The sequence below is a fragment of the Sturnus vulgaris genome, chromosome 14, assembly GCF_052056855.1.
Source record: "Sturnus vulgaris isolate bStuVul1 chromosome 14, bStuVul1.hap1, whole genome shotgun sequence".
Classification (NCBI taxonomy): Eukaryota; Metazoa; Chordata; class Aves; order Passeriformes; family Sturnidae; genus Sturnus; species Sturnus vulgaris.
The window spans coordinates 20,096,118-20,121,451 of NC_142256.1; the positions used below are offsets into that span (position 1 = coordinate 20,096,118).

The 25,334-nt window shown below is 38.2% G+C and overlaps 1 long non-coding RNA gene across 1 annotated transcript in view; it reads right to left on the minus strand.

Moving 5' to 3' along the window:
• Positions 1 to 3,219: 3,219 nt before the first annotated feature.
• The window catches only part of LOC148222197 (uncharacterized), a 34,295-nt gene continuing 12,180 nt past the window's right edge, over positions 3,220 to 25,334 (minus strand). The window contains exons 4-5 of the long non-coding RNA XR_015806845.1: positions 25,282 to 25,328; positions 3,220 to 5,093 (exon numbers count right to left, since the gene is read on the minus strand). This is a non-coding gene — a long non-coding RNA (uncharacterized LOC148222197). The remainder of the gene's footprint in view (positions 5,094 to 25,281; positions 25,329 to 25,334) is intronic.

The window sequence follows — 25,334 nt, forward strand, 5'->3', positions numbered from 1 at the left end:
AAACATCTTTCCCAGCCTAGAGGATTCTCTGATTTGGAGATTCTAATTTGGGATGTCCACAAGAGAAGGATCAATCTTAGGGTTATCCCCTTTACCAGAACTCCTTAAAAGAGTAGTCATTGATGACTATTTGAATTTTGCTTTTTTCAACCTGTACACCTTCTTGAAGAGCTTTTTCTTCTCAGATGTGTCCCAGAGGGGTTTTAACTTCTACAGTCTGTGGACTGAGTAGCCTGATGAAAGGAACTATGACCTTTAAATCAGTTTTTGATTGTGTTGTCATCCCTTTTTGTTCTCAAAGCAATTTACATAGTATGCTTGCACCTACTGATCAGAGATTTATTACAGTTTTCACTAACAGTAAAGGTCATAGCACAGCTTTTTAGTATTGAAAGAAAAACAATGGTCAAGTTTCCAAATGTAATTGTTGTGTGGCTGTTGTATTTTCTGGATTTTTTTGGTTTTGGCTTTTTTTTTCCCCCCAAAGTGTATGAATAAAAAAAAAAAAAACAAAAAAAAAAACAAAACAAAAAAACAAAAAAAAAAAAAAAAAAAAAAAAAAAAAAAAACAGAAAAAAAACAGAAACAAGTGTTGTAAGTAAACGTGTGATTTGGGAATTCAGTTAAATGGAACAACTCAACTACCCTCAGCTTTGCCTATATTCACCCATGTATGCATCAAAAGTAACTCGACTGACAGTAGGAGAGCTACTCTGTCTTTGGTGTGAAGAAACCAAACAGAACATGGTTTACTATTCACTCAGCATCTCTGGTTGACGGGGAGATGTCATGTCTAACAACTACAACACACGGCTTTGGACTGGCGTGCAACCAAAATCCATTGCAAAATGAGAGGAATGCCAAGACAGAAAATAGTTCCTCGCTCCTCGATGACAAGTGTAACAGACTTCACTGCTATGTTAATAGACAGATGACTGCGTTTGGCATATTTCAAACTATTTAAAAAAACCCCAAGAATTAAAGTCCTTGCTACCATGTCTGCAAATTTCCCAAAAATATTAAATACATGATGCTGTCATCCAACCCTGAGCATGTTCTCTGTGCACACTGAGCAGATGTGCTCTGCCCGTCCTTTCAGCTGACCAGCAGCAATGGGCTTGTAGCAAGGCTCTGAACCTCAGTTAATCTCCTGCTTCCCAGCTGAACTTATTATCTTTGGCTGAGTGCCTCATTAATCCTGACAGCATGGATTCTCGTTGGGTCAGAAGTTCCACAGCACCTTAGGGGTGCCTGCAAAAGGCTGGTGAAACTGCACTGTATGTGCTTAAACCGCACCATGATTTGGGGCACGGCATGTAGGACTGCCTGTCTTTAAACTGTTTCAGTACAGCCAGATTTTTCAATTTAAAAGGTGTTCAATAATCCTATAAAGATGTTTAAAACAAGCCTGTTGAAATGCATTGAAACCTAATACATTTTTTAACACCGTTTCCCAACTCTACACATGTCCTAACTAAATAGGTTTTTGGGGCTTGCATTCTATTCAGGGAAGTGGGGAAGAAGCTGATTGGGCCAGAAAAAAATTCTAATGGCAAATTAATGCCAAATGAATGGAATTATGAACTGAATAGAGAAAAGGGGAAAAAGTGAAAACCTTTTTGAATAGATCTGGAGAGAAGATAATGACAAACGTACCAGAGGAAGAACTAAAGACCCTTTTCCTTTTTCTGATGGTTGCAGAGGAACAGTAAAGTAGGATAGTGTATCGCCTTCTGTAAAGTGTGCTTAGATGGGATAAAAGATTTCTTGAACTTTAAAAAAGGTAGTTGTTAATCTCACACATACAGCCTGCATCTTGCTTCAGAAATCAGACTTGTTCTGAATCAAATGGACACACATCATGACATGATGACAGCTGTGAAGTGTTCAAGATCTCTGCATAAGCCAGATATAAAGCCCTGGCAGGGTAAAAAAGAAAAATCTCAGCTAAGAATCATTTGATGAAAAATATAATTGTGTTAAGAAGTTCTGGAAAGGGCTCTAAGACTTATTTATGTGAGTTTCAATAGAATAGTTATTTAATTCATAAATTGTGTCCCATTTTTCCTACTTCCCTCTTTCTTTGTATCTTTAACATTTCTGTTTCTTTGCCAAACAGGTTTAATCAATTAAAAATGTGTTATTATACTTCTATAAAGTTCACAGCATTTACAGATATATCAACAAGCACTGCCTACTATGCTTCCTTTCAGGAGGAGAACAGCTTAACAAAATAGCCACTAGCAGAAAATAGATATGTCTGCTTCTAAAATTCAGAAACTGACAGGAAACCTGGCAACAAGACTGTATGAAGAAAATTCCAAACCTTCTATGTTTATATCTGCTTAGGTTTAATGTGGACTACTATTAAAGGAGGGAGCTTTTCTTTCACAAGGGCACAACAAGAAAATATTAGGCTTCGAAAAAAGAAGCAGCAAATTTTGCAATCTCAGAATGCTTCGAGATCTCAGCAAACCTCAGTGTCCCTGAGACCATCTAGCTCTCTGTAATCATTTCTCCAAAACAGTCAGAATCATTTTTTTGCAGTTAATTTGGGTCCTGCAGCTGATAGATATTTGACACTGTTAATGATCACAGTGGGTATTGAAAGCCATCAGCCACTAATAACCTTCAGTGTTCTAGAGAAGCAGGGTGGTCTGTCTCTTCTCCTTGACATAACAAGAAAAATTTTTCCACTGCAGGAATTAACAGTAACTGACTCTTATTCTGATTGTGTCATACACACTCAATGATAATTTGCAGGTGCAAAGGCAGACAAGTTTCTCAGTGTGCATTAATCTCTAGGCTCTGAAAAGAAACTTCTTATTTTTATGAAACTTTTAACAGAAGTTTTGTTACCAAAAGAAATGTCTTCAGTCCCACATAAAATTCCAACCTCTTTCCCTTTTGCATGTTAGAAATCAGGAACTGAAGCCTGTAAACAAGACTGTTCAAATAAAGGAAATACATAATTAAATCTTAATTTTAGAGGAAGGAACTGATAATTGTGTGATTGCCCTTCAGCTGTGGGAACATCTTGCTCCACTAATGCTCCTATTGAATTATGAGGCCACTTCTGAAACAAGATAATATTCTATCCAAATATTAGTTGAGAGTCTTAAACACTAAACTAAATTATTTCAACAGTCCTACAGAACATGCACTTGATCTGAAGTATCCAGACCATCAGATTTTCCTGTTAAATACTGTCAAGCCAATGCTAGCAATAGTGGCAAATTAAAAATCAGACACTCTTAAAATTCAAATTCTTTTATGCATGTTTATTTCATGTATTAAAACTTGAAACTGCAGCTTTTTAAAAAATCTAATTCTATTCTCATTTTCTCTTTTCTAGATACTTCTCCATTCAACTTATTTTTGTCTTCCACTTCTTACTTGGCAATGGAAAAAATCCTCAATGACTTTCAACATATGTGTAACTGCTTATACATTGGGATGTCAGGATATTAATCACCACAAAATGTTGCAATGACTAGACCAAAAATAACTATAACATGTTAAATTCAAAGTATCAGCACCTTTCCTTGCAAATGTAAAAGGCCACAAAAACCCAGCTGAATAAATTTTATGGTTAATTAAAACATTATTTTTACAAAATCTGTATCTACAGACTAAACCAAAATTATTGTTTCCACCTTTAAAATTGAAAAAAAAATCTAGATCTATTTGAGCAAGTATTAAATAATAAATTTGAAAGGGTAACAAGGAAACAAAACAGCTAAAAGAGAGAAATACATCAAGCAACATGGGACAGAATCACTACATGGAAACATTTTTATTGATATATCATATTTTCTTTATAAAAAGTAGCAACTAACCAATGGTTGTATTTCCCTCTGTTTCACTAGATAGAAACTGTGTATTAAATAAATTTGAAGACTGAAACATTATAGTCTGTCAAAGTGATTTTGAAGTATATATATGTTTATATAAAAGCCTGGAATTTAAACAGTCAGAGCAATGAAACTGCAGTAAAAGTTGTACAGCTGTGCTGATTTTTGTTATTTAAGATATGGCCTTAATGTCCCCTATGTGATAATTGGGTGTATGCAATTGTTCAAGTATTTTGTTCTGTTCTATTTTTCAACCCTTCAAGGCAAAGTTCAGCAATTATAAATCTTACTTAAAAGCAGTTTCAAGAGAAAGACAACAAATTTGCTATCTCTGGCTTGAAAATTGAAAATTCCCTTCCCTCACCTGCCTACAAAAAAAAGCCCCATCCTTCGGTCCACTCTTACATTGACTGACTCACCTGGAAGGGCCCACTGATCAGATTAGACACAAGTAAATTTCTGGCTAAGTTGCCTCCTGGCAGATCAGAAGCCATCACATGTCTCCCAGAGCACTGCCTCCATTATGTGCAGTGACATTACCAGGCGATGTGTCATGTTCAGCAAGCACCATCCCTGCATTTGCCTGTCATTACAAAACACTCCTGCTTTAAATAACAAACCGAAGCCACTTTCTTTCCCTGACTGATTTTTTACAGTTCCGAGTTGAATCTTAGACAAAAGTAAGGACAGGTCAGTGTCTCCAAAGGAATGCTGCCAAATGACTGCTGAGCAGAGGAGAAATGGTCACATCTTCCAGAGTCATCCGCCTCCAGCAACATCATCATCCTTGGGGGGCCCTTCAGAAGGACACTTGAAAAATTCTTCTTTAGTAAAGCTGTTGGTAAGATAGATTGATTTGTGATGAATCTTGTTGCTTTTCTGCACATCTCTGAGCTGGTTGTACCCACGCAAATCTCAATGAGAGTGAGGTGACCTAGTCAGAGCAATGATCTTTCCAGTTAAATTGCAAAGGATTTTGGAGCAAAAAGCTCCAGATGGTTATGTAACTTCTGGGGTTCCTCAGGCAGTGTATAAAGAAAGGAACTCTTGTGAGGTTATGCCTGATTCCTCCTTGTTTGAGTGAACACACGGCAGTGTCTCTCTGGCTTTGTGCTGCTGCACACATGCGCTGACCCTTTCTCGTGGCTGTGGGCTCTCAGTCAGCTCCTGGGAAAACTGAGCTCAGTCGAGTCTGTCTTATACACATGGGTGTTTGGACATGTTTGGCTATGTTTCCATCTGCGGACACAAACAAGGAGTTAGCCTGGAAGGTGATTAGGTTAATACTAACATAGGTAGTAAAATGAAACTGAAGGTATAAATTTGATTCAGAGCATTTTTCAGCAAAATCTGCTATCCCGTGCCTCGCCCCCCCCCCCCCCCCCCCCATAATTAGAGATAACAATGATTAAAGGTATTTTCCTGGGCTGTCACTGTCTCTGCATTACCTGTGTCAAAGTCTCATCTTTATTTTCATTTTTTGCATACATCATGAGAAATAAGACAGTCTTCCCTTCCTCAGACCTCAACATTCTACATGTTTCCCATGGAGTAAAAGAGGTGAACACAGTGAACCTCTGTAGAGGTCAAAAGCCAGAGAAACAGCTGTGTTCTCTCCTGCAGATGTGAGATTTTGACATCCTCACACGGGGCACCAAGTGTGCGGTTTTGCTGACCTCCAGGTGCCTCTTGGGCACCCACACTGTCGGGTTATTTTCTTTTTTAAAAAGCCAAGCAAGTTAATAGTTGCTATAAAGTTATTTGTTACAGAAACACATCAGTCTCAAAGACAAAAACAAAGCAAAGCAATGGCAAAAAGCAATGGCAAAAATCAATGGCAAAAGCAATGGCAAACAGCAAGTGGCAAAATGCACATGGCATAAAGTCATGGCATAGAGCACCAGCTCTCCCTGATGCATGTTCTTTATAGAAACTTTCCAACTAGCTAAGACACAAACTCGGACCACTACTTCTTAACCTATTAGAATTCTAGTTTCTTAGCACACCAGGCTACGTATAAACTACGTTCATGGCCTATCTTGTTCTAACTGAAAAATGTAAGCAATATTCTTAACTCTAACTTTATTATGTCTAAAGCGAGGTTCTTGGAGCCTCTAAAGAAACACTAGTATGTTTTTCAACCTTCCCTAGAACATATACTACTTCTCAGGCATCTAAGACCTTTTACTCACTAAAAGTACTTAAAACATATTCCATTTACTTACTTACTTATTCACTCCATCTATTCACTTACTCATTCCATCCAAGGATTTTAATTCAATCTCTGCACTCTGATCTCTCTCTGAAGGACTCAGAGAGACCCCTGACTTACTGACTCCAACATGCAGAGACCTTCCGTAGGATCAACAGGAGAAAAGCATAGGGGGAAGACACTAGTATTACAATATCTTTGCATTAGACAGCTTTTGCTCTTACCACCAAATTTACAATCATTAAAAATAATTTCCCAGTTGCAAGAAAAGTGACCAGACACTTATGCACTGCTGCAACTGCAGAGTCCTCATCCAGCATTTCAGCCTTGAAGACCATGGTTCAAATTGAGCATACAATACCATTTAAAAGAATTTGATACCATCACCCTTATCTGTAAGGCCTGTTTATTTCACATGTTGAAAGCAACAAACAGCTTGCTGCAGTTGGCAACCATAGCTTTAAAAAAAAAAAGAAAGAGAGGACACAGCATTGCATTACAGTGGCACTAAAAACATCCAAGTACAAAATCTTCCACTGATGGGGCTGGCAGGAGAAGTGCAGGGGGAGGCTGTTTAAAAAACAGCAGCTGTACAGCCAATATGTCTCAGTCTTGTCTGTAGCCTCTCCAAAACTTTAGCCAAAGTTAACTATGAAACAACTGCTTCCCTTTTTTAATTTAAACTTTTTGGCCTAATTCTATTTTTCTAGTGTTTCTGAGCCTCCTTGTTTTAGTTCCTCACTAGCACACCTGCTAGGGGAACTTTATGGAGGAGATTTTTAAGCAAAAAAATCCAACTAATCATAACAAATCTAAAGGCACTGACTCAATTCTAGAAGTTTCTGATAATCTAGAAAAATTTAACCAAAGACAGCAGGAGTTATAGAATCTTGCATTGGACACACATTCCATAAAATTCATATAAGGAAAAAAAAATCTCTTTTTTCTTACCCTGGAGAATGAGATGGATTTTTCTAAGAGGTAAAGCCTTACTCAGCTTGCTATTCCAGTTAGTCCTGTTGACTTTGACAATATAAAGTTAAGTTAGAACAAGAGTTCTGGAAAATCCCAGCAGGAAGAATCTCTTGTTCATATATATACTGAGTTCTCTGACTGAAAACTAAACAAGCCTTTTTTGCTGTTTTGTTTCTATTTTATGAGACTTAGGATTTGTGGATGGCCATTTAGCTGGTAGTGATATCTGTCATGAACAGATTGGTTCATTGGGGATTTAACATAAACCAGATTCATTTTATACCAATACTCAGCTTTGGTACTTCTGATAAGCTTCCATGACAATAGAACAATTACAGGACTTGAAAATAAATAATGCTTTGGTCAATTGCACCTTATTTTAAAAAGGATTCATAGCAATTCAATGAAAGTAATTTGTTTTTCTCTCTCCTTCGGTAATTATTCTGACATATTCTTTGCAGCTGAGCTACAACAAGGAGAATAGACGCAATTTCTTGGTCAGCTACTTTTCTTGGGAGTTAATAATTTAACAAAGCCCAGATCACACATTTTTCACAACTGTTTGTAGATAGAAAAGATGTGGACATCTGATTCCACAACAGATGAAGGGGAAGGTGAGAAAGAAACAATCAGTCTGTATAACCCTTTATATAATTCTACACATATGTAACAGTTTAAGGAAGGCTGTAATTAGATTAGGGACATTTTTTAATGGTCCAGGCTTTGCATAAAAAACATTGTGGTGGGAAATTTTTACAACATTTACATTGACATTTTGCCCCAGCAGCTCAGGATTTACACACCTTTTTTGATTTTGTGCTTTTTTCAGCAGATACAGGTTTGAATATTAAACTCAGGGCCTCTAATTTTATTACCTGGGAAAGAGTTAAATACTGGGATGATGTTAACCTCTACCAAGAGCCAGATACCCAGGAAATATCACATTTTACTTGCTCCTCTCTTCAAAATTACTAAACTTGCTCTTTTTTCAGTATCCAAGGAATCTGCTCATTATTGTGTTCTTTATTTTCCATGCAATCAAATCAGATCATGGAAGACGTTCCAGTCAATACAGAGCTGCTGCCTCTTAGTAAAAACTATGCATTAGACTTTTAAGAGATAGATGCAATGGACTAAAAAGGAAAATAGTGAGTTGACATATGAAAAATTACATACTAGTGCTTTCTGAATTCTTTATTTTAAAAGTTATATTTATGGACTAAATAAGATTGTGTTATTACAATCTTGCAGTTCTTTGAGCTTAATACTCCCTCTAATGCAACTGAATTTACTTTACAGGTAACAGAATAGACACCAAAACTACTAAGATCTGGAGAAGCAGAATCAGAAGTCTTAGATTATATTTCTGTGTTTGTTCCTGATTTGCTGTTTTAAGACAAGAGTTATAGATAAATAACTGAAAATATAAAGATGGATAAATTCAACTGCAAATATTTGTGAGTCTTGCTTTACATTAATCTATACCCTTGTAGTAGGGAGTTGATAATATCGTGGTGGGGGTAGGTTGATAATGAATCAATAAGGAAAGGTAACCCTTGGGATTGTGTAACTGGCAAACAGATATTTCTGTTATGTCCAATGATAAAGGTTTGGTGAATACATTTCAGCCCTCCTGAGGAGCTCCAAACTCTTCTCTTTGACTGCCTGCTAGCTGTTATTCACAGTGATTTGTGATCTAAGCCAAGCAACTCCTCTTTTTTCTGCTGTCCAAATAGATGCCTGAAACATCCTCAGCAGGAACATTGAGAACACTAAATAACAAACACTGTGCAGCAGATGTGAGTGTTAGAGCATGACTACCTTCGTCCCAGTTCAAATTCAGGCATTCATACAGCACCCAGATATCCTCTAAAAATAGCGCATGGTGTCATCATTCATACTTTTGCAAACAAGGTACTTCATGAGGGTTGATGTAACAAACTTCAGGGAATTCACACCAATCTTGTTAATTTTGTTTATTAGTATTTATCTGTCTTTAGGTGTTAGGAGAATCTTGTATAAGTTGTAAATATTGTTAAAGTACAACAGTTTTTTTCTGGATATCTAATTTTTTTTTTCAGCTAAAAAGGCAATTGCATATCTACAAAAACACTCAGAGAAGTGCTTTCTGTGTATTTGACATTTATTTTTAATTTACACCTATCACAAAATACACATGCTTAATCACTCCCTGCATAATCTGTAAATTGAAGAATTACAATGACATCCTCCCTTTGTGGCAAGGAGTAGATAGATTTTTATAAGCATACACTATAAAACCCATTCCCAAAATAGATACACATGACAGTAAGCTTCCGAATCCATTTTCTTCAGTTTTGACTGAACTTTAATCAATAACAAGGATCTTATATATAATGTACTGCAGTTCCTAACCAAAACAAAGAAACATAGGTTGACTTAGGAAGAAGAAACTCAGAAGAGGTTCTTCCCAAGGGAATCTCCTCTGTGGGGGTTGGGATACCTGCAACAGCCAGTTAGAGAAAGTTAGTTCGCTCCGTGCACACACATTTTGAGGAAGGTAATCCGGAACTGACCCTCTTTGTCTTTCGGTGGCTGAGCAGGTAGCATCAACCCGAGATTCTCCCTCCCCCATGGCGGGGGGAGGCTCGGGAGGCCGCTTGGGCCCCGTTTGCCAACAAGCGGACCCGGTGGCCGGGGGGAGAAAAGGTTGTGTGATGAGACCTTCACGGCTTCCTCCTCCACGGGACCGCGGCTCCGGCGTGGGGGGAGGCCGACTCTTGCTGCTGCCGGACGGGCCGGGCCTGCCCGGGTGGCCATGAGCAGTGTGGGGCTGCAGCCCAGCCCCAGAAAGGCTCATTAACACCTCAGCTGCTCCCCCAGCGCGGCCTGAGCCTGGCCCAACTTTAGTAGTTGTGTTAAACTTTAACTCTTTAGTGCTCAGATAAGATTTGCAAAGCCTCCAGCCTTTCCTTTTAATATGAAAGGGAATAAGAAGATTTCTGAAGTCAGTGATGTAAGAGCTAAGTTTTTAAGATGGAAGGAGAATGAGAAGATGCCGAAATGGCTGAAAATCTTTTTGTAAAATTGTAGGGATGAACTGATGTACTGAATATTCCTATAAACCATGGAAAGAGACATGGGGGGATGGAAATGTTCCATTTAATAGATGATTTGACTAAAGAGCACCTGTGTTAAGAATTTCTGTCCTGAGAAAAGAAGGAGATTTTGGTTTTCTGAAGATGAAGCCTGAGCAGAGAAAAAGGAGACAGAGAGAATCTTTGCGGTTGAACATTTCATTCTTAAAAGTAATACCCCATGAGACAGACATGGCCCACATCTACAACTTTGGGACGGCTGTAGAGTTGGGAGGAGCGTCACGGTTGCAGGTTCCCGGGCGGATGCAAATTGTGAAAGATAAAACCACAAGAGAACTGTCTTTTTCCTTCTTGTGGGAAAAATCCCTACAACTTCAACAAGAAGAAGCTTCTCTCTCCAGAAGTGAACTGAGAAAGACTAAATTGGGCACTGACCGAAGTATTTGTTATATGTTTGTTTTGTTGTTATGAAGATTGGGAGAGGGAGGGAAGGAGTGATCTAAAAAATCTTATTCTGAAAATTTTTTTTTCCTCTCTTTTTGTTTGTGTAGTTAATAAATTTTCTTTTATACTCTCTCAAGTTTTAGGCCTGCCTTGCTCTTTTGCTCCTGGTTCTGTCTCACAACAAGAAAAATAAGTTTATTCAAATTGGCAACTCAAACTCAAGACATTAATTTGGTGCGTTGGCCGGGAAACGTCAAAATTAAACCAAGACACTAGCAAAACTACCAAGTTTCTGATTTTATGCTCCTCTCATTTTCCTGTCATTCTAATGATTATGTCATGCATTTATTTTGGTGACAGGAAAGAAAAGAAGATAATAATCCCCCAGTATCATCAGAATTACTCCTCCAAATTTAAGCATTTCTAGATGATAGAGCATCATGCAGACAAGTCCAGCTAGTATAAAATCAGAACTTGAAGCTGGTTTTTCTTCAAAACCCACCTAGTGTGGCAGTATCATTTTTGGTTTCAGACTGAACTAATTCTAAGTCCGTTTGAGCATCTATTTCCCTGTGACTTACAGGTCTAAACACTAACAATACATCCAGGTATTTACTAGGAATTGCAACGCCCTGGCATAAACATCCAGCTTCCATGACCTTCAATGACCTTCCCAGAAAACTCTGTACATCCATGACCTATAAATGTGTATCATGCTCAGCTGCACGTGATCCTAAGTCAGTGGGTTAGAAAATATTTTGATAGAGCAGTTTTGCATCCACATCCTCTATCCTGTCAGAAAGAGTAAATTTCTCTCTCAACAGATCAGTAAAGTCAAAATGCATCAGTCGTGTGCTGCTTTAACATCCTGTAATACAGATTATAAGAGGCAGTTTATAATGTGTTAAGAATAAAAGCTTTTTGTAACATTTCTTTTTGTTATTTATTTACTTATGTATTTTATGAGGTTTCTACTTTTCCATTTCGATACAAACGCAGCACTTGTTAAAAGAGAGTAGAGGAAAGCCAGCTCTCTCTAAGTAGTACACGCTTGAGACGTCACAAAACAAGGAAGAAATCCAGGGAATTTTTCTCTGGAACATCCCCCCTACATCCTGCTACAGATGTTTGTATGGCCCCAAACTTCTAGACTGTGAACTGCAGTATGAGCACTTTCTATACTCTGTCCTTTATCAACCAAACACCTTTGGATTTATTACCCGTTGTGACTGAAGTTTTGAAAATATGTCAAGAACAGAACTACAGTGACCTCCAGGCTTTCAGTTAGTCCTCAGATAATTTATAATTTCCCATTAACATTTATATACTTTCCTGAACTGGCACCTTCATGTAGAACTGGGAAGTAACATTAATGTTTTCCAGAAGATGCCTCATAGGAAAAGTTAATTTTACACAGTTACACCATTTTCCATAGATAATTCAACAGTGCTGAAATAGTCATCTATTTGTTGTTACAAATTGATCGTGCAGTAGATTTTGATGAATCATCTCTTTTACTATAGCATGGAATTACTGAACACTGAAAATTTTCAAGTTACTAAGTAACACACCTAAATATATTTCATATGTTAATTCTGATTGTGACCCCAGAATAATCTATTTTCATCTACCTAAATCTATTTATACAGAATGATTTACTGTTAAAGCAAACCAATTAAATGACAGCATAATACCTTTTCTGCTACTGACCAAAAATATCATAAGAATTCAGAAATAATTTAACATAACTAGCAGTTCATAGCTAATAAAATACAATTTTTAAAAATTAATTATCATTTTAAAAATAAAATAATTGCTGAATATTTGTGTCTTTCTGTGATGGTGGTATCAAACTCAGTTGGAGAGCAGCAAAGGGATTCCTGTGAAAATGAATAATTGCATTCATGAATGCCATTATTTCCACTGAAATATTGCATTTCCAAAGAGCTCAAGTAGCTCAATGTAAAATGCTACAGCAGAAGAAAGTTGGGGGAGGTGGAGCAACCCCAGACACTGTGGGGTGATCGGTCAATACTACTCTCATAACAGTCATGAAAATATGACTTTTTAAAACATCAAAGCAATTAAGAAGGAAGAAATTGAAATTAATGGAAATTGAAGGTCCTCCCACTGCTGCTGAAAATCTTGTTCATATTCTGAGGGCGTTACAAAGGCAACTGACATCAGGGAAAGGTTTTCATAGATCTAGGAGGACAAATAATTGCCCAGCTCCCATTAAAAAGTTTCTGACTGAAATAAAACCACTAGAAACAAATATAGAGCATTAATTTATGGTGTAATGGGAAACAAATTGTCTCAAAGCATTATGAATTGCAGTGCTAAACCAAGGAACATAACAATTTAGATAATTCTATCACTCAGACAGCAGAAATTTTTTTTTTTTGCATTGAACCAGTGAGTGATGGTAATGAGAAACGTATTAAAATGACAGTACAGAGACACTCATTGAGATAAACCTACCCATAAGGAAGGCACCCACAACATCATGATGATGATTTTTCAGCTAGTTCATGACATAAAAGTATTTGACATCCTTCATGAAGAAATTCCCTAGAGCAGTACTGAGCACTTAGCAGCTCTGAGTACTTTGTCTTAATCCAACAAAGCACAGAAAATACATGGAACAATGATTTTAAGAACATTCTTAAGGACGAGAAGGTACTGTTTGGTTTGTTAGACAGCGGACAATTGTGTATGTGTAGATTCCACTAAAGGTGAACTTCAAATATTAATATAATTTTAATCTAACTTTTCTGCCAGACAGCAAAGTGCCTGGAATATATAAAGGTATATCCAAAATATCACAGGAACTTTTAAGAACTTTTTTAAAGAACTTTTCATTCAAGGTCAAAGTATTAGTTTGCCCTAGTCTATATAAATGGCAACAACAGCATCTAAATTGAATGACCTTAATCCCCCTTCTCCCTCCTACCAAAATCTTGAGAACAGCAGCAGTCCTGGATATGTGAAGAGTTGAATATTTAAAAAAATATGGAAATCTTTTGAGCTGTCTACAATACAGAAAATGCATTACACTGCAGTTCATGCAAACATCCTAAAAGCAGGAATGTGCTTTTATTTGAAGTAGAAAGGTATATGCCAGTGTGGTCCAGCTTTGTGACTCCCTGAAGTTAGGGATTTGTAAGTATGATGATCACATTATGCATATATATGTATGTGATATATATATGTATATGCAGTCTGAGAGAAAGTTCACTAAACTCTGGAAATCTTTGGAAAGGGAGGAGGGCACAGAGGAACAAAAAAGGGCAACAAAAATATGGATTAGAATCTGAAATATCTTTTTGTTTCACTAATTTTTAACTTCCGAGATGTAGTAAAATCTGTATTCAGCTAACTGATAGTTCTAAGGTGATTTAATATCTTCAGACAAAAGTAGCCATATAAAAAGGAAGAGACAATAGATTGGTATTTTTTATTTCCTGGCGTACACACAAGTTTTTTCTCATTTATGTGACAACAAACCGAACAAATCTCAGCATGGTTTATAGGCGGGGAAGACAGAAATCATTTCCTAAGTGCCTTTTATACAGGAAGGACACGTTAAACTAAAAGGATTGCAGCAGTTAAGAGAGGGAGAGAGCAGAAGTGTTTGAAGAGCAGCGAGTAGCTCTTCACAGGAAAATACCAGACTGCATGTGCTCTGGGCTCACAGCTGGCTCCAGTCCCCTCAGGATGCTGGGCAGCAACTCGAGCTGGATGCTCCAAGCCTGAGGTGCCATTCCTGGCCGGCACGGGAGGGAATGGGAGGGGATCAGGGCAGGAGCTGGAGCTGTGCCCCGGCCGTGGCTGAGGCCATGGCCCTCCCAGAGCCCTGCACTCCGCAGCCAGCAAGGCCTTTCTGGGCTAATTGGAAACAGAGGCCGGACAAAACTAAGAGAATTATTTATTGAAGGGCCTCCAGGTACGTTTCAGGCAGGCAGAGCCCATCCAGGGTCCATAACTAATAATGAACAGGTCACGGGTTTTCACACTTTATAAATTTGGTCCATTTGCACATTGGAGATTTGTTTTCCAATTGCAGCTTCAGGTAATGAAGTCATTTACCCCAGATTTGCTCCTCCCCACTCACTTGTGTTTGCATTTCTCAAGGCCTGAGACAGTGAGGTGTCCTTGATTCCCGGGCCTGGAGAGGAATTGTTCTGTCTGACCAAAATGGGAAAGCAGTAGCTAACACTGGATATGGAGTTTAGAGTTATACACTAAAGAATTGCAGGATTACAAATATATGAAAAATATAAAAGCTAAAATCCTAAGGCATCAAGAGCACATCCTGCCACCTGCCCACCTCATACACATTCCTGTCGTGCAGGAATCAGCCCTGTCCTTGTGCCTCAGGCCAGCCTCGCTGCATCTCCTTGCATTTAACTTTCAATAAACATGGAGTGCCCAGAGCTCTCTTGCTGAGGTCAAGGTCAACCTTTTTGTCACCTTAATGGTGCAGGATGTTTTGCTGGAGAACAAGGAATCACATACTTACTCTCATGACACTGAGTGGGTGTTTTATCATTCACCTGAGGCTGGACACAATTTTTATCACCATGCCTTGAAGGGAAATCACAAGCAGTGTTCCCAGTGGAACCACAAGACCAGCAGAAATAATGACAAGGCAGTGGGATCACTGATGACCTGACAGTGCTGTTCACTCTCACCAGCGAAAATCAGAGCTGAATTGGCACTATAAAACCACAGAGCAAATGAGCACACAGTTATTCCGGGCCAAAATGTTTACTTCCTCAGTATCTCAATTTTCCCTTAGAAGCCTACTGGTTGAGCTTAACCAAATTTGAATAGTTATTTCAGAGAATTTAACATAAGTTTCATGGATATCAGTGACTAGGTACAGGATAGGTACCATAGAAGAAAAGGATCAGATCAGACCCGGTAGGATTAGCTAGAGAATCGAATTAAAAGGCTTGCATGTCAAGAAAAGCATTGAACTTCAAGTTTCATTGCCCAAAGCACCAAATCTTCCACAATCAATATTTTTCAGTTGTACCATGAAGCAGCAATTAAACAAACAATGATTATCAGCAGCAACTCCACAGTAGTAATTCACAGTTGGTCAGAAGCCATTAACTTGTGTAACTATGGACTGAGGTATTCCACAGTTTTATTCCACAGCACAAAAATGTTCCACATTTTATCCTTCATATGGATAATTAGCAAGGAATCAGCTCACAGTATTCAACATTAGTAAGGAATGGTTGGGACCAATTGCCTGTTATAAACTAGTTATACTGTAAAACTGAAGAGAGTTTAAGTTTCTCTTAAGCCTGTCAGAAATGTGGAAAGCAGCTCCAGAATATGTGTTCTACCACTTTAGCCTGATTACACACATCAATCGGAAAATATAAAACTGACTACTTGATGATGTCAAGAAATTTCCTAGTTCCTTCACATTGTTTTACTAGCTTTTATGAAAGAAAGTTCTCCAGGAGTAGGATTAATGTTTTCCAAGGTCTTTTTCTAGAGGAACAGCCTTGACTCTTCTTGTGCCCCAAGAGCACAAGGGAAAACAGATTATTACCACTGGACCTATAACAAAGAAAGCAAAGAGCTTCTCCCCTGTATTCTGCCCACACATCCTCCCTTAGGTGCACTTCAGCTCACAGTGAAGTCTGTCTTGACTGTTCATTCCAGCTGACATGACAAAGATCCTTGGCTTAAAGTGATCCTTCAAATCTTATAAGTACAGAGAGACTGGCATTATAGGGTGATCTTTTACTGCAGGAAATGGCCTAACAAGCTGCATCAGTCTTTAGCATTATTTCACATACTGTGATCTCTTCAGAAAGCTGCTTGAGCAGATGCAGCTGTCTACTGCAAAGCCATGTAGAACTATGAAAAGAAAAAAGGTGAGTATGCAATAAAATATTTCAGGCAGATGGAAAAAATTATCTCAGCTACTGGCTGTATATGAATTGGACACTTGCTTTCATTATATTTCCCTTTCTGTCATCCCGACCTTCTCATTAATTTGTTCATCTCCTATGCCCTGACCTTTTATCTATAAGTTTTTTGCATTTAGAAATATAATTTAGTATAAATGTGTACAATTTCACTGCATGAAAATACAGTATGAACTTAGAGGCCTGCAAGAACTTCCCTGAGATAAATTTTATAATAAAGCCAGCAAGAAAGCCCAGGTAAGAGAGAAGGTGCCTAGAACTGATATACAATATGAAGATTTTTCACTATTCCCTCACCCTAAATATGGTTCAATATTCAGAAGGCTAAAACCTTCTTTATTATGTAAATTGCATCCTACACAACCGAAAACCAAGTGAGATTTAATTCAGTTAATTTATTAAAAATTACTATTTTGATAGGCCAGACATATTTCTCTATTCTTTATGATTTAGAGGAATTAAAATAGTGGAATTATTCATATACATGCATAACACAGATATTCAATAGATTTATCTTTTATCTAATCTTTAGGCTTCAGATTAGTCCCCATCCCTAAAGATTATTCTTGATTTTACAGCCTCAGGCATACATATTGGACTCTTAGTGGAAATAATTTTAAAATTCACAGAAACTTTCTCAACAACTGTTTTGCAGATGATACTTTCTGTCATATCAGACACTTTCATTGACTTTTCAATGAATAGAATCAGGATATTATAACACTGGCCTATGTTTCATCTGAGGTCAACTGTAACATATTCAATGGAAGCAGAATTAGGAAATATTTTTGAGATTTAAAAAAAAAAGTAAAAAGCTCGGTGGAATCAGTCTGTTCAGCTACAAATACCAGATCCTGAGCTGGTAAAGAGTTTTTACAGATTGGGGCCAACCTCCTTAAGAAGCTTTACAGGAAATAGATATTTCTTATAAAATGGAATTAAGATTCACAGACTTTGGTTTCTATTTCCAATTATAATTAATTCACACCCTTTCCTTTGTTTCAAGCATTGCTCCTTTCTCATATGGAAGTTTTCTCTCACAATTTTTGTTGCCCTCTGTAGGAGGAAGATTGAGCTCAAGCACGGAAGGTTCATCAGCAGTCCACTAACCCTTCTCTTCTGTAAACCCTAAAATATCAGACTCCATCAATTGATTTTCTTTCATTCTCTGCTTCAGGCGTAACTGTTAATGAAGTTGCCAGGTCTGTTGAGATCCTAAAGATTTATTTGTTATACTGAATATAATGTCAAGACAGAGAGTTATTGGTTGCTTTACTCTGACAGTTTTATTCATGAAGCAGAATACTGGAACTTACAGAAGCTTAGCCCACCCAATATATCATTCCTGAAACTTAGTTAATAGCTTAATGCAAACTTAGTTTAAAGGAGAACAATTGCTTTTAACATGCAAATACTTTATAAATCAATTGCCTTAAAACATCTAAATTAATTACTCTGTCACATAATCACTCTTAGTGTAGTTGTGGACTGACTTCCTTCTATTAACCCTTAATCATTCCAAACCACAGCAGTATTAGTAATGAGCCTTTAAATATCCTATCCCGTTCAGTTTGTCTCCCTATCCCCTCTCATACTCACAGTTGACCTCTGCTGCATCAAGACAACTTTAAAAAACCCAACCCAAACAAAAAATACCCTTGAAACTTAAACAAGAAGTCAGTATGACTACCTTTTACCTGTATGATGTCATAGTTTAGAAATAAAATTGCTTCACTCTGAAATAAGCAACAGAAAAATTATTGAGGCACATGAGAAAACTTTTAGAAACTCCAAGCTCACCAGAATGTTTTCAAATCAAAGGCAGCACAATTTAAAATTTTGAGGAAAACCAAATGAAAGTGCTGAAATAAGTGCAAATCTCTTTCTAGGTGGTATTTTTTCTTTCCTGGAAGATCATGTAGAGAAAGCAACTTGTTCACTCTGCAGAGTCTGATTTATGCACATTATTGGGGTAGGAATTAGGTAAAGAAAAGCAAATTTTATTTCCCTAATCTTTTAATAAAAAGCATTTATTTCTTCAAAATCTGAATTTACTGATCAAAACCATAACATCCTGAACATCAGAAACATTTGAGATTTATTGGACCTGAACATCTAGCCTGAATTGAAGGAAGGATGATTACATCTTCCAGCAGAAGTAGGCTTCTCTATGGTGAGTCCATGCTGCTACAAATCCAGTCCAGCTGGTACAAACACCTGCCCAGACAGACTTTGGATGTTTGGTCTCACAGGTAGCACTAGTGACACATACTAGATACCAGACAAGCTCTCAAATCAATTGGATTTATTGTTTTCCTCCTCAGTCCCCCAAGTTGGTCAAGTGCTCCTATATGAAAATATTTGCCTGTGAACCTTAAAATACAAAAATTAGACCAGAACCTACAAAACACGTGAGTTTAACAGTACACACTTACCAGAATATAAAGATATTAAATTCAACATTTATGATCTCAGAAGTGGAAGATTCATGGCAGTGCTGAGAGGCGGGAAGGCTTTTACAGGTTTGGGATTGTGGCATTACTCAGGGAAGGGGAACTAAATTCCAATAAAACCCTTCACCCTTGCACACTGCTGTGTGTTCTGTATATACTTTCTCTCAGGGCAAATGACACCTAAGAGTGCTTTTAAAAGACCTACTATTTTTTGCCTTTCTCTTATAAAACAAAAACCTCTAACAAGTCAAACATAGAAGGCAAAAAATATAAGGACTCTATTTAGGATATAGAATGAGAAGAGATTTAATGAAAACATTGTGCTGCTCCGTCAGTGTTTTGTGTGTAAGTTCTACTTCCCCAATGATTCCTTAGCATAAAAAAGGAGTCTTGATCCAACTATAAAATATTCCTTCCACACACCTAGTCCTACCTAGTTTTATACAGGAGCTGGTTCAGTAAGAATATGGTGCTATTCCAGTTCCCAATAAGTGCATTTGCTTAGTACTCTCCAATTATTCTTTTGTTGTAATTTTCACTGATGCTTGGGACATTTCTCCCTATCCCAAATTACCAAATTACATTCACACTTTCCCAGTTTTGTTAAAACAATCCCTGTTCAAAATATTTTGCTTCCTATGGATCATTTACAAAACAGTTTAAAGTGTCTCAAAACAAAAAGCCATTTTAAGACCATATTCTCCCCCTACCTTCCCAAGAAAGAATTTTCCCAAGAAAAGCAAAAGCCAACAAATGAAGAACGATTTACTTCCAGCCAATTTGGTTGCTTTTGGCTTTCCTCTCCCTGTTCCTTTGTTCAGTTACAAAATGGAATATTGCAACTAACCCTGTTCAGAGGCAAAGTACAGTGCAAAAGTATCACCTGATACTAAATATTATCCCAGGGATATCACCTACAAACATGATACACATCTTTTTCTGTGAAAGCTCTTCTCTCAGTAGTGTCTAATATCTGGATTTGTCATTTGATAGGAAAAGCTGAAGATAGGACTTTTTTTTTTAATTAGATGATGGTATAAATTCTCTCAGCCAAACTCAGTGCAATGACAGAGTTATTCTAAACATGTAAAACTGGCCTCCATCAGTAACATTATTGCAAGGACTCACAAAATACCTCATATATATCTCCTGTGAGGGTGACTACTTTCATTAGAAAATATAAGATGAACAGGAAGTCAATAAAATACAGCAGAGTTCACAAATCAGGGAAAAACCCTGAATTTTCTATTCAAGGTCATGGACCCAGCCTGAGCTGCTATTAAATTAAAGCTACCCTTTTGAGATGCTTAAATTATCTGTGCCATGTGAATTGGGACCATTGACAACTGATGAGAAAATTACTTCTGTACTACCTCAGGGGAATTCCCACACCTATTAGACCTCAGTGGAAATGAGATAAGTTTGCTTTAAGCTCCTTCTGGGCTGGATGCCAGAGTTTGGCAGAATCCATAAAAGAAACAGAGCTCCCAAGCCAGCAGTCATTTAGGCTTGGATTTGGTGTTTGACAAGGAATGCCTAAATGAGGCACAGGAGGAAAAATAAGTGCCTTGCTTTGATTAGATGAAACAGAGAGTACACTGTCTTTCAAAAAAGTAATTTTAGGAGACAAACTTCTTATTTCCAAAGAACTGGTGAGCAAAATGATGGGATGGGTTGTGCAAGAAAAGCTGAATCAGTAAAGAGCCCAAGGTTATCAATTTAGCAGCCAGAGGTTATGAAATATTCTGTAAGACTGTTGTGGATCCTGATGTGCAATTTCTCAAGTGCACATGACAGATTCATCATAAATAATAAACCAATGCATAAATGTAGCTTATATCTTCGGGGATAAAGCCACATTCTTTTCACTCATAGGTCATTAGCTGTCATTTTAATTCTTAGGATTAGGGTCTTCAACATTCCTCAACACTGGCAGTTCACTTCTACATAAATAATGCTGCACTCCTATAATTTGCTGGCAACAAGAGTGTAACAGAGCAGAGTAGCTGCTCTTAATTGTCGTACAAGTAATAGGGAAACTGTAATTTTACTCTAACATTGTGTGAGTGTGGTGGTCCTTTACCCCACTCCATCCTTTGGCCTGATTGCAATCTCAGAAGCTCCTGATAAACCTTGACTGAACCATCTGGGAGGTGAAGTGTCCCTTGACCACACTGATCAAGCCGTGAGGCACTTCTGGATCTTACCAGGAGCTCTTGAATGGTGCAGATGGGAGTAACCAGGAAGAGCAGCTGCCCAAACAAGGCCAACCTTCAGCAATTATCCTCTGCAGCCCTGGCGAACTATTTACCTGAATCACAGCCCAAGTGGAGCAGTGCCACTGTTACAGCCCAGTTACTGACATGGGTTACAGCCAGGATGGAAACTTGCTGATAACCAAAGTCAATCATCTTGTAACCCTATAAACAGTGGTCCTGAGTGAAGCCCTTTGAGCTCTCCTGGGCCTCAGTGGCTTCTCCAGCACCTCCCTCTGAGTAAAAGGCCTCTTAGAGATCATGACTCCTCAAGCTCCACAATAGTCAAAGAACGAACAGTGGAAATGAGGCCAAGGCTGATACCACCAAAACCTCCCCCTAACCCTGCCAGCTTCATGTTCCTACAAGAGTAATATGTCTCCTGAAGCTGTTCTGTCTCTCCCTTTGCAGCAGAGCTTCCTTTTAAGAACCTCTGAAGAAAATCTGGATTTTCATGTCTCTTTTAGCTGTCACAGAGCACATTGCTACTAGAAAATCTTGCTGCCAAATCTGTTTGTTTTAAACCTCTTCAAATTGGACTCAGCACAAATGTGTGGGTATTCCAAGCACTCAGACTGCCTTTTCTCTGAACATTCTGGGTACAGGGTAGAGCCGGTCCAGTTTAAAATTAACCAGGCTCTCCTAAAGTCTTAGGAGACTTTGTCATGCTTGCTAACTTTTTGCCTTGACAAGAATGGCTTGCCTTCAGGAAAAGGAATTCACAAGGTATTCCTAAAGTGCCTTGAATGATCCTGATCTTTTTTCATTTTTTTTTACATCCTCCTGGCTAAGTAGGCTTTCCATGGTGCCTTCCTTACTTGTGTTCATTGCCTTTAACTCTCCTTGCACAGAGATCAATGGTCTCCGAACTCTGTCATTAACTCCACCAGGGTCCTGAAAACTGTCTGAGGAAAAGCAAAAATTCTTTTATGAATCTACTTTGTTCACTCCCAGCAGGGCTTGGATTGTGTAGTCCACAGGACTGTTGTGATCATAAAATGGCACAAATATTGTTTTCCTGGTGCATTATATTCTCCTGGTGAAACACAAGGCAACAGATCTCAAATGAAATGTGAGTGATGTCAGTCACATAGTTCTGCCAAGACACCTCAAGCTACCCAGCTATGTCTTACTACTTATTAGAGTCACTATTACAATCATTATCTTCATCACAGATATATTCATATTCTTATTTTAGTTTGTTTTCATCGAGGCAGAGCTAGAAATTATCCTTCAGAGTCTTCTGTTAAGCCTGGGTTTACTAAGGCTCTACAGAAATATTTTCTTTTCAGGTAAGGATATTAAAGGTTTATATGAGGCTTTTCTTTTTACCTTAAATTTATCTTTTATTTAAAAGCTGCAAGAAGAAAGCAATGGAAGAACACTACAAAAATGGTACAAATGCTTGCCTCGTGGGGTCTCAGCTGTCATCTGACTATGGATTTTAAAATGAGAAACAACTTGCAAGTGAAAATAACATGTCATTTCTCCTCTCACCTACCTCTGGGTAAGTGGAATTGCCATTAAAAAACCAAAACAAAATACCCAAGGTAATTTGTTTTCTCTTGACAGCAGGAGCTAAAAGCACATCAATGCTGCTGTCATGAGTGGTGTCTTGGATTGCCCCATAGTGATGTTTCTGCTCGATTGAAGGGGACACTTGCAGAGCTATGGACAGGGAAACTCAAGTTCAGAGAGCAAATATCAACAGATATTTCACATTTGATCTTAAACTTAGGAAAGGGATAAAGATTGAGGAAATTAAACCCATTCCCAGGTGTTGCAGATGACACTCATCAAATGACCAGTAAACTTACACATTTTGCCCATCAGCCAGCTATAAACATGAATGGGCAACATCTTGTCATGGAATGGATTTGTTTATATAAAACACACTCATAATTTTATAACTGATAATCCCAGAGATAAAAAACGTTCCTACATCCTCCTGGTTTAAGGGAGTTAATTTCCACCTGTGAGACATCTGTCATCAGCTGCCAGGGCTGCAGACAGTGTGAAAGAGAAGAGAGCTAAATAGTTCAGGTCTGTCACAATGGTCCCTGTCTGTGTCTATATATACATCAGTCATCTGCTGAGCTGTGTCTTCTAACTGTCTCCCTCAATGTTCACCTCAAAGTGCCTAATTACAAGGCAGGATCAAGATGTAAATGAGCCAAAATTAATTTAAACTTGAATCTCCTACTGCTGAACCAAAGGGAGAGAAAAGACTTTAATATTTTAATGTTACTGGTTCTCCTTCTGCTCCATGATCAGTCAGGCTCCCCACAAATGAAAAGCTCCTGTCTCTTTGCCTTCAACTCCAGGCCAAGCTGCCTGGAAGTGCATTAGGGTACTCTAAATTGTATCAGCTGGCATCTCCTTTGCCATGACTTGTACTAGAACCTCCAGGGGAAAAGATATAAAGAACTCTCTCTCCTGCTTCTGGTCACCTGGAATTTCTCCACTCTAAGAGAATACATAGTTGGAACCAGCAAAAGTGAAAAAATCTGCCCACAAGACCTGCAAGAGTGGCAAGGCATAAAAAAAAATCTGCTCTAGTGGCAGGCATTACTTTAGTTTCTGCTGTATATAACTGATGAAACAGGAAAAATGGATCTCTGCAGAGAGCCTGCAGAATACATTTTAAAATGTCATATGAATATCAATTTTCTTTGTTCATATTCCTTTTTGTTTGCATTTCCCAAATACTCCAGTGAAAAAGATTTCCCAGCACAAGTCTTTGCAGAAATTTAATATGGTCCGCTCAAATTGAAAATGAGGAATGGTACACTCAAATATGGGGTTCACTTTGATTTCAGCTATAAGTCATTTGAAGAGGGCAGGAGAGTTGCCACATGCATTCTTCAAATGAAAATTCTTAATTGAGCATTTTTGAATGGCAGAAAAATACTGGCTTTGAAAGGTAAATTGGAATGCATATAAAGAATTGAGTAATGCATAAAACAGAGGAGAGTGGATTAAAGAGAATTAGAGAAATGGATAAATGTATCCAGAATGAAAAGTAAAATTTTTGAGTGAGATGGCTAAAACCCTGCTTCCTTTGTTTTGCATGATGTTTACCAAATACCAAACTGTCTAGGCTGGCTGCCCTTACCCAGTGAAACCTTTCTTGGATAGAAGCAGCTGTGTGTCCTGAAAGCTGTGGGTGTGAGAACTGCAGGTTTCTTTTTCTTATTTATTTTCTTATTTAGCATGCTAAATAGGATAAAGGGCTTAAACTTCTGGCAGTGGTCATATTCTGACCCTCAGCTTGATATCATACAAGCCAAGAGCGAGAAATAAATCACAGGCAGGCATACCATGCTTTAATGCTACCCAGAGTCCCCAGTTAATTAACCTAAAGTGAGAGTCCACAGAGCTTCTTGTCTAACTTGTATGAGAAATTCTTCCCTAGCCTCCAAAACTTGCAAACAAAAAAACTTGCAAACAAAAAAACCCAAACAAACAAAAAAATAGCAATAGTATTTTGTAAGCACAAGTTAAAGAGAGTGTGCTCTTTCATTACTATAAAAAAAAATAAAAATCATTCTTCTTTGCCATAAGGGATTTGCCTACAGGGGGGTGCAGGGAGTTATCAAGACTCATCACTCAGAAAGCAAAATCTGAAGATTCCAAGAAGGAAGGTGACCATCACTGAAAGCATCTCCAGGCCAAAGCTACAGGGAGAAAAGAGTGAGAGTTGTCACTGAAGGAGTGCCTGGGTGGGACCTGCCGTGCTCAGATGTCCAGGCACAGGGAAACATCTGAACAGCAGCTGCTGGAAGGAGAATCTGAGACTCTATTAGCGATCTGATCATAGATCAGCACCCTTGGGTTAAATGCTGTGCTGGAAGTGAACACCACTGAAAGCCAGGTTGCTGTAGAGAACCTGCAGGAAATTCTGTGTGTGTGCAAGGGGTCATGCACGTGGAGACAAAGCTTCCTGCTTGAGTCACTGCTGGGACATGCAAACTGCTCTCTGCATGCATCCACTGACTACCATCCATGCACAGCCTCACACAATCATGGATGATGGCTCACATCTCACTTTTCTTACCCTTGAGCGCCATTGGATGCTTCATGTTTCTCTGTGTGCTCCTGCACCTAAAG